Here is a 10,563-nt window from a genome sequence, read left to right as displayed (position 1 = left end):
GCCAGCGTTGCTGAGCCCTGACCCCCATGATCACATACAACCCTGTCATACAATCCCACTCATAAATATGTGCAGCATTCTCTGAAAACTAATTAAGTTGTTTGCCCCCACAACTCCTAACAGTAGGTTGTTTCAGAACCACACTTCTCTGGTGGTTAGAAACCTTCTAATTTCCAGCCTAAATTTGTTCATGGCCAATTTATATCCATTTATTCTTGTGCCAACATTATCATTAGCTTAAATAGCTATTCACATTCCCTGGTATTTTCCCCCCTAATGTATTTATAGAGAGCAATTATATCCCCTGTCAGCTTTCTTTTTGCTAGACTAAAGGAGCCAAGCTCTTCCAATTTCTTCTCACAAGATGTTTTCTCTGAAATGCTACTGTTCTGAATAAATAATACCTTGATTTATGAAAGCTGGATAGATAATCCTGTAATTGCCTCCTAGAGAACAGAACTGCAGGTGCTGAACTGAAGTCAGACCTGTTGAGGTGATCACAGTGAATTGCAGGGTATGGCTACACTGCAATGTAAGCCCAGGATTAGTGGGACTCGAGTCAGCTGATCCTGGGTTAGAGAACCCATGTCTTGAGTGTCTTCACTGATTATTAACCCTACATTGAGAATTTTCTAACCTGGGCTCACACCTGGCTCTCTGGTATCCACCTGCAACATTTCCACCTCTGCTCTCCCTCTTTTTTTTTTTTCTTTTCTTATTTTTCAGGTGGTATGTCCTTGCAGACCAGTTTTGTTTTCTTTTGGCCCATCTTGTACCTACAGTTTTTTGACTATTGTAGAATGTTTTAGGAAATTTTAAATTATAGTGTGTGATTGTCATTTTAATGCAAATTAAATATAATCCTAATTTTATTTAGAGGTCTAAATGCAATATGAATAGCTAATTTTTTCTTGTAGATCATTTTTCAGTCACATGTGGAAACACCTCATGTCATGTTTAACAATAGTCATCTTTGACTTCAACAAAAGCCACTCCCATTCACTGGCATTCTCTAATGTCCTGGAAAATTAACCACTGATCACTCTGAGCCCCCGTATTCTTATCAGTTGTACACTAGTCATTTTACTCTTATGAGTCAGCCAAGCATCTTGTTCAATAGATCTGTGACTAATTGTGTACGCTTTTCTGTAAGCAGAGCTAAATTAAGAACACATAATTAAGATTGTTTAGGCACTACGGTAGTACCCTGCATTTGTGCTCTAGCATTTCTTCTTGGCTTTGATAACGAGTAAAAATGAGCGGGAAGGGATTACTCTTGTTCCCTAATACAAATTTGTCCAGCTTCTAATTTGTCACAGTTGATTTGATCATCTCTGCTTGCAAGAGGCCCAGAAATAGCAGGTATGTAATGCTATAGTTGTTTGTTCAAGCTCAGTGAGGAGGCGGTGCTGCCTGAACTGTGCCTTACTCTAAACCGTGGCAGCAATCCCTCCATTTCATGAGCTCCGCAGTTTTTCAGTTGTTATAGTAGCCACAGGGAGTGCATGCTGGAGGCAAAGGTTGGGTCCGTATTTAATTATAGTCTTCTTTCATCAATTACTCATAATTTTCTAAAACAAATTCTGCTAAGTGTGAAATTTCCCATCCTTGATTTCAAACTGAGAGCCAGATCAGTTCAGCCATTTTAGGCTATGTCTCTGACGAGGAAAAAAGAAAGAAAATTGCACTGTGTTCAAATGTTTTACACATCTTGAATGAACTGAGATGAGGCAATACAAAATCTTGCCAAATAGCAGGTGATTCTTTTGTACTGGAACTCTGTGCATTTCATTACAGATTTTCCCCCCAAAAAGATGAAAGTGAAAATTTCCTTCTCTCCAGTTTTGTATAATAGGATAGGAAAAATTCACTTATTTATGTATTTTAGTACTAAGTAGGATTGCTTGGATTAGGCAACAATCAAGAAATATTTTATGCAAACAAAGAGTGTCCCTTGGCAAGATCAAATGTTCTACTTAAGTATGTATAAAGGTGCAGTGGGGTTACGGAGAAGGAGGAATTCAGCTGCCTCTTAGGCTAAGTCTAACACATATGATCAGCCACAAACAGTGCTTCTTGGAGGTGGTGGGAACGGAATTTGTTGCCGTCAATAGTTTAGAAGACTCAAAACAAAATGTATACAAAAATACATGGACACTGACTCCGTTGTATGTGTCTTAATGTATTCCTGTGGGAGGAAAAGTGTTAAAACGGAGGGGTTGAAAGTCCCATCATATAGAGAGGAGCAAATGATGACCAAGGAAAAACAACCAATTAAAAAAATCCACTCAAAGACCACAAAATTTCCATTAAAAAAGCACATTAGCCACAGGCAGAGAACCCACAGCAATGTCATCTTATCCCAGTTGGCATTCAACTCATTATTTCTTACGTGGGTGAGGAAGGTTCTCTCAATTTCATGTGTACCACAGAAACCAGAAAAGACAAAGCCAGAAAACAGCAGCAGCATACTAGATTAAATGAGTGACATGCTTGATAATTATTTGTATTGCAGAAAAACCTGCAAGACTCCACTCAAGATTGGAGCCTCATTATACTAGGCTGCACAAGGTTTTTACTCACGAAAGCTTATGCCCAAATAAATCTGTTAGTCTTTAAGGTGCCACCAGACTCTGTGTTGTTTTTATAGGGAGACACAGTCCATGCGTTAAAGAGCTTGTAGTCTGATTTAAGTCAATATGTAGCAAGTAAGTACAGCAATAGGAAAGAAGAGGAGAGTGAGAATAAGGAAGGAGAGAGCAGGTTAAGAGCAGGAAAAAAAATCCTCAAATAATACTGCCTGCCCCTCAACTATCCAGCATTAGCTGGCTGATTTTTTGTACACATCACAGCAGAAATGGAGACGGGATCTTCAAGAAGAGAACGATACTGCCCTTATGGATCTGCTCAGGAAGGGTGTTTCATGTGAAAGATGAAGCATGGGACAAAGCAGAGACCTCTTTTGGGAGAACCAGAAAAACTGGGTTGTAAAGGAGGACACCACTGGCAGAGAAGGATTAGGGGACAATGCGATAAGAGATAAAAATGGATAAACACAGCTACTGCAGCAGTGATGGAGAAAGTAAAAGTATTCACAAAGAAGACACAAGAAGTTGACCAGAGTTCAAAAGTATAGAAGGAAGCACATAAAGAAGACTCAGGGTTAGAATCATTCCAAAGACAGGCAATTCAAACAGGCTTGATCTCCATTCGGAAGCACTCCAGAGAAGTTCAGCCCTAACTTTCTCAGTCTGAGTAGCATGTCCACACTGCAGAGTTAAGGCAGCCATAAGAAATGGAACATTCCTTATGGTTATAGTGGGGGGGGGGGGGGGCGAGGGTGCTGTCATTGGTTTGCTCGAGGCATCCTCTATTTCATACAGAGCCTGATTTAGAACTTAAATGGGTCCTGACACATCCACCCATTGTTCTATGGGAAACAGTGTGACCAGGTGAGAGACCTAAGCAGATCGTCCATAAAATGCCACAGCATGCTGAAAAACACTTCAAATGGTGACAGAAATAAGTCCTGCCAGGGCTGGCTTTAGGCCGATTCCACCAATTCCCCGGAATCGGGCCCCACGCTTAAGAATGCCCCGCGCCTTAGGCACCTTTTTAATTTTTTTTACTCACCCGGCGGCAATCCGCTCCGGCACTTCGGCGGCGGGGGGTCCTTCAGTGCCCCTGAAGACGCGGAGTGGACCCCCCGCCACCGAAGTGCTGCCAAAGACCCAGACCACCACCGGGTATTCGAATCGGGCCCCGCAGGTCCTAAAGCCGGCCCTGCCTGTGCTTAATGTCAAACTGGTTAAAATGCTGGTTGGGAACTGGTAGCCACTTTGGTTTACATTTGCAAATGATTTTGAGAATTCTCTGGGAAAAGCAGTCTCAAAGTGGCAAATGCTCTAATACCCCTTTTTTTTTAGTTCTCACAGTGTAAGGTGGAAAAGTCCATCTGACTACTGGCATGTAAATCTCCTCCTATATACTATTGCACAGATATTTGATTTTTCTTTTCATTTTTTAAACTGGGACTCTACCCAACATCAGATTAAAAAGTAACAAGCTCCACATGCAAATCTGAAAGCAATGATTCACTGGACAGCAACTGTCCTCTGAATCATGCCCCATTGTGGTTCTAGGAGACATTGAGCTCCTGGAGATGAACCCCTTCAGCTGAGGAATAATATCAAAGCCTTGACCCATTGCAATGTTTGGAAGATTCAATGGCCCCTTTTGCAGAAGCTAGGAGTAGGGTCAATCTGGGTGTCCTAGCTTAATTCAAATTTGAGTGGCTGTTGTCTGTCCTTTTAAACTGGAGAAGTCATATTTTCCTTCACCTTCTAGAATATATCATGTGCTCCTACTGTGTTCCCCTCAGGGGTGACTTCATTCCAGTGACTGGTGAGTGACTGCTATGTGCATGCAGCCAGGAGAGCACTTGGGATCCTTCAAGATGAAAGGCCTCAAATAAGTTTAAATTTGTTGGGGTTCCCCTGAGACTTCTTCCACTCAGTTCCCCAAGAATTCACTTTGACTCTAGTCTCGTCACTCAGGTTCCTTTATTTGGCATATAGCAAAACTATGCTGAGTTGATCAGACACAAGCATCAGGCATGGGGATATGGTGTACTACACATCCAGAGTTACACAGCAAACCTCTTCCTTTATATACATATACACATTGTATTGCATCTATACATTGCATCACATGCTTTGGGTTTGGCTTGGTCACTTTGTAGGAACCAATTGCTGTGCGGCACACACTGTCCATGCACAACTTACTTTTTACCTCATCTTATGTTCCATTGTTTTCTTGCTCATTGTAAATGGTTCCCTGGGTGTTCCCCCTTACATTCTGTTTCCAGCCTATGGCTCCATTTACCTCCCCAATCGTGTCTTCCAAGAAATGAGGCTTCCCCCGTGTCCAATTACTCATGTCAAGCCAGGCCTACAGGCCGCTGCTTTATTTTCTTTATATTTTTTTTACTTTCTGGGCTTTTTTTTAAGTTCACTACCCAGCAATACATTCCCAAGACTACAGTAGTTGTAATCATTTGAATCACCATTAATGCTTGACTCAAGGTATGAACCAGGGGGTGCAAGCTCACCTCCTCCTGTACTAGGGTGTAATTCCACATTATAAGCTTGCTCTGCCTTTAAAGCATCCTTGTGTAATTTTATTTTTGTTTTTATTTTAATTATAAACAAGTGGTACAAAAGAAAAAAAACTTTCCATTTATTACCACAGGAAATTTAGGTGTGAAACAGAACATAGGCCAATTAAAATAACATTTTCTGGGTCCATACCAGAAGTGACTCTCTGCAGCCACCACACAATACTTGTTATCCCCAGTATAGGCAGTTTTTACTTTACCAGCATCTCAACCATATTGTGCAATTTGAGGACTGTTCCCCCAGAATGAATCCACATGCCAGCAACTCTGTCTGTAAGACATGTTACTTGCTTATGTAAGTGTCTCCCACCTGCAAACAGCAGAACAAGTGTGGGGCTTTCCAGACCTTTGCGTTGCCTTGCAACTGTATTTGAGAAGGGAAAACAAACTTCTTCCTCAGGGCTGCAGTGGTTTGACATTTAACTTCATGATATTGGACCCTTGGTAATTTTCTTCTCCTGCACCAACTAGTGTCACCTCTCTTTTGCCAAATTTGTAACTTTTCTGTGGTGATACACCAGGTGAAGTTCTCTTGCTCCATATCTCTTAAGGCCACTTTTACTTTGTATAGCATGTACCCCCATATACAATGCATGCTGTTATTATTAGAACCCATTGACTTAATTCTGTACTTAAAAGCAATTACAACATCATGTATTTTTTATATATACAGTTAACAAAACTTCATTAATGAGTCCTTGGTTTTGCTCATTCAATGGATGAAGTGCTTTTGCTGCTATTGTCTGTTGGTCATGTTCCCACAGTATATCTATGTCAGCAACGTACCAGTTTCAAACAGTCCAGTTTCCGTGCCTACAAAATTATTAATGTTAAAGTAAATCAGCACTTGTTCAATGGCTAAACATTTAGGGCAAGTGAATAGTAAGGTTCTTCATGGAGGTTGGGGGATGGCGTTCAGCAACACACTCCAATGGGTGTGCTCCATCCCAAAGTCTCCTCCCTTCCCCTGCCCCCACCTGCATTCTTATGCCTTAGAATCACAAGAACAGGATGACATTCAATGAAATTAAAAGCTGTAAATTCTTCAAAATTAATAGGAAATCTATGTAAATGTTGTGTGAAATAAGTACTGTTGAACTCACTGCCACCAGAACCTTGTTGAGGCCAGTAATTTAGCAAGATTCAAAAGGGGACTGGACACTTACATGGATAATAAGAATATCCAGAATTGGTGTTATATCAGAAATTATGGAAGGGATCTTGAACTTCATGCTTCTTCAGTGCGTAAGCCAACTTTTAACTATTAGGGAGTAGGATGATACCTAATACTGGTACTGGCCTCTGTCTGAGACAGCATACTAGACTACATGGACCTCACATCTGGTCCAGTATGGGAATTTTTCTCCTTACGTTCCTATCAAACATGTCAATGCAAGTACACTTACATGCACAAATGTTCAAAAATTTGAACCAAAGTACAGAACTACTGTATGAAAAGCATCTAGTTGGAAGCAGTGTTTATCAGTGGATAGAGGTAAATTGGTTTAAGTGGCCATGAAAATAGCCAATGCAATCTTAGGATGCATTAGGCAAGGTATTTCCAGTAGAGATAGGGAAGTGTTATTACCATTGTACAAGGCACTGGTGAGACCTCATCGGGAATACTGTGTGCAGTTCTGGTCTCCGATGTTTAAAAAAGATGAATTCAAACTAGAACACATGCAGAGAAGGGCTACTAGGATAATTAGAGGAATGGAAAAATCTCCCTTACGAGAGGAGACTTCAAGGAGCGTGGTTTGTTTAGCCTAACTAAACGAAGGTTGAGGGGAGATATGAGTGCTTTCTATAAATACACCAGAGATATAAACACCAGAAGGGAGAGGAGGAGCTAATGTTGGCACAAGAATGACTGGCTATAAACTGGCCATTGACAAGTTTCGGCTTGAAGTCAGATGAAGGTTTCTAACCATCAGAGGAGTGAAGTTCTGGAACTGCCTTCCAACAGGAGCAGTGAGGGCAAAAAAACCTAACTTGTTTCAAAACTGAGTTTGATAAGTTCCTGGAGGGGATGGTATGATGAGGTTGCCTAAAATGGCATACGGCCCATCCATGGTTTCTATTAGCAAATCTCTTTTCTAATGACTGGTGATGGGGCACTAGATGGGGAGGATTCTGAGTTACTACAAAGAATTCTTTCCCAGGTGTCTGGTTGGTGGGTCTCGGCCACATGCGAAGCAGTGGCGCTGGAACAGTTTTTAGAGTGGGGTGCTGCGCTGCACACCCCCTTACTCCTGTCCATGCTCCTCACTGCCCCCTAGAGCTGGGGCCGGCAGTAGGGCCGTGGCTTTGGGAGTGGGGGTGCAGAGCCCCGGGACGAGCAGCAGAGCCGAGACCCCGGGCGCGGGGCCAGTGGCAGGGACCCCACACAAAATCTGGAGGTGCTACGGCACCCCTCACACCCTTAGTTCCCATGCCTATAATGCTAAGGGTCTGATAAATTACCATATTTGGGGTTGGGCAGGAATTTTCCCCCAAGTCAGACCGGTAGAGATCCTGGAGGTTTTTTACCTTTTTCTACAGCATGGGACACAGACGGGGTGAAAGTGAGCCGGTACAGGCCGGTACTGCGTACCGGTAAGAACCCGCACTGGCCCATACCCGGCCCACATTAAAGCACTGCCACAGCATCACTTTAATGTCCCTACCCCTTTTGGTAGGGTTGGTACCGGCAGGGTCGCCGATGGGGGGCGGGGAAGGGGCAGCAACACCACAGCAGCGCTTTAAAAGACGATCCTTTGCTGCGGCAGCTTTAAGGATCCTCAAAGCGCTGCCGCGGCAAAGGACCGTCCTTAAAGCGCTGCCGCGGCAACGCTTTAATGCTTTAACATCACTGCCCCTTCCCCCCATCAGCGGCCCTGCAGCGCTTTAACGTTCCTGCCCCTTCCTCCCCTTCCCCTCCCCCCCCCCCCGGCTACTGACGATTTAAAAGGGAGCCCAGGGCAGCACAGGCCAGGTGGCCTGGAAGGGCTGGCTAGGGGATGCTGACCCACCCTAGCCCCGCCTCTTCTGCCCAAGGCCCCGCCCCTTATGGGGTCTGGAGCCACCCCAGCCCCGTACCGGTAAGTGTCCTCAGTTACTTTCACCCCTGGACACAGATCACTTGCTGGTTTGAACTAGAGTAAATGGTGGATTCTCTGTAACTTGATGTCATTAAATTAAGATATGAGTGTGATGGGTTAATTCACAGAACCCCCCCCCCCCCTTGGGAGCTGCCAACTGATGTGCCAAGACTCTGGCCCTGCTTTCCTACCCTGGCAGCTTAGGACTTCAGTGCCCTGCCTGGTTTGAGCCAGACTCGCTAGCCTGCTGCAAACCCAGACCAGGTCTGAATCACATCCCCTAGCAGCTGTAGGCTACCTGAAAGCAGCTAACAGAAGTGTTCTTGTCTTTAACACTCAGATGCCCAAATCCCAATGGGGTCTAAACCCAAATAAATCCATTTTACCCTGTATAAAGCTTATACAGGGTAAACTCATAAATTGTTTACCCTCTATAACACTATAACACTGATAGAGAGGTATGCACAGCTGTTTGCCCCCCACCCACAGGTATTAATACATACTCTTGGTTAATTAATAAGTAAAAAATGATTTTATTAAATAAAGAAAGTAGGATTTAAGTGGTTCCAAGTAGTGACAGACAGAACAAAGTAACTCACCAGGCAAAATAAAATAAAATATGCAAATCTATGTCTAATCAAACTGAATACAGATAATCTCACCCTCAGAGATGCTTCAGTAATTCAGTCCTCTACATGTAGGTGAAAAGTTCCTCTTTCATCCCTTAACATGTGGACTCTTTCTATTTGAGATACAGACTGACACTTGAATTTTTCTTCTGGAGTTGCTACTGAATATAAAATCTGTAATTCATTCATACGTAATGAAAAGACATTAGTAACAATACTGACGACATGATGACTTCAGATAATCAATAGAAAGATTAATACAAAGTTTTTAAATTAATCATTTCTGTTTTTAAATCCATTGATTTGTACAGTCTCAAAAAATAATGTACCAAGATGTTTTCTACCATATGCAAAAAACCCCCTTTTTTTTTTTAAATTTTCTATGGAAAAGTAGAGTCAGTAAGTTACATAATATAAGCTTCAGCAGTTGGATAATGTCCATGGATTTTCATCATCATTTGTCTTGGTTAAGAAACCCCAAAGTTCAAATATAATTTTTTCTTGAACTTCTGCTCTGTTAGTCTGCAGCTTAAGTGACAATTTTTCCTCAACAATATATAGTTAATGGCGGAGTCTCTTATTCTCCAAACATTTGATAAAATATTGATATCAATTTCAGTTACAAATTACCTCTTTTTGTGCAGCTTTGAGATTCTGCAACTGATCATTTATGATGGCAACCTTCACTCAGAGACCTTTCATACTACAGAAATTTTAAATGGAATCAAAGGGGGCACACAGTTTTTTGTTCAAAAATAAAAGCCAAACTCATGGACATTTACAATAAGCAGTTCCTGTGGAATAGAATCTGATCTGGTGTCAAGGCTGCTTCCCCACTCTGAACTTTAGGGTACAAATGTGGGGGTCTGCATGAAAACTTCTAAACTTAACTACCAGCTTAGATCTGGTCCACTGCCACCGTTCCCAAGTGGATTCCCTTCCCTGGGAAGCCTTGAGAAACTCTTCACCAATTCCCTGGTGAATACAGATCCAAACCCCTTGGATCTTAAAGCAGGGAGAAATGAACCATCCCCCTCCTTCCTTTCACCAACTCCTGGTGAATACAGATCCAACCCCCTTGGATCTAAAAACAAGGAAAAATCAATCAGGTTCTTAAAAAGAAGGCTTTTAATTAAAGAAAAAAGGTAAAAATCATCTCTGTAAAATCAGTATGGAAAATAACTTTACAGGGTAATCAAACTTAAAGAGCTCAGAGGACCTCCCTCTAGCCTCAGGTTCAAAGTATAGCAAACAAAGATAAACACTCCAGTAAAAGGTACATTTACAAGTTGAGAAAACAAAGGAAAACTAACACGCCTTGCCTGGCTATTTACTTACAAGTTTGAAATAGGAGAGACTTGTTTAGAAAGATGTGGAGAACCTGGATTGATGTCTGGTCCCTCTCAGTCCCAAGAGCGAACAACAACCAAAACAAAGAGCACAAACAAAAGCTTCCCCCCCCCCCCAGATTTGAAAGTATCTTGTCCCCTTATTGGTCCTTTGGGTCAGGTGTCAGCCAGGTTACCTGAGCTTCTTAACCCTTTACAGGTAAAAGGATTTTGGAGTCTCTGGCCAGGAGGGATTTTATGGCACTGTACACAGGAGAGCTGTTATCCCTTTATAGTTACAATATCTGGAATTATGGTAAATGCTCAAGGTCCAGTCCTGGATTTCTTGT

The sequence above is a fragment of the Chrysemys picta genome, chromosome 1 (genome assembly GCF_011386835.1).
Source record: "Chrysemys picta bellii isolate R12L10 chromosome 1, ASM1138683v2, whole genome shotgun sequence".
In the NCBI taxonomy this organism is placed as follows: Eukaryota; Metazoa; Chordata; order Testudines; family Emydidae; genus Chrysemys; species Chrysemys picta.
Note: the sequence above shows the minus strand (reverse complement) of the source record.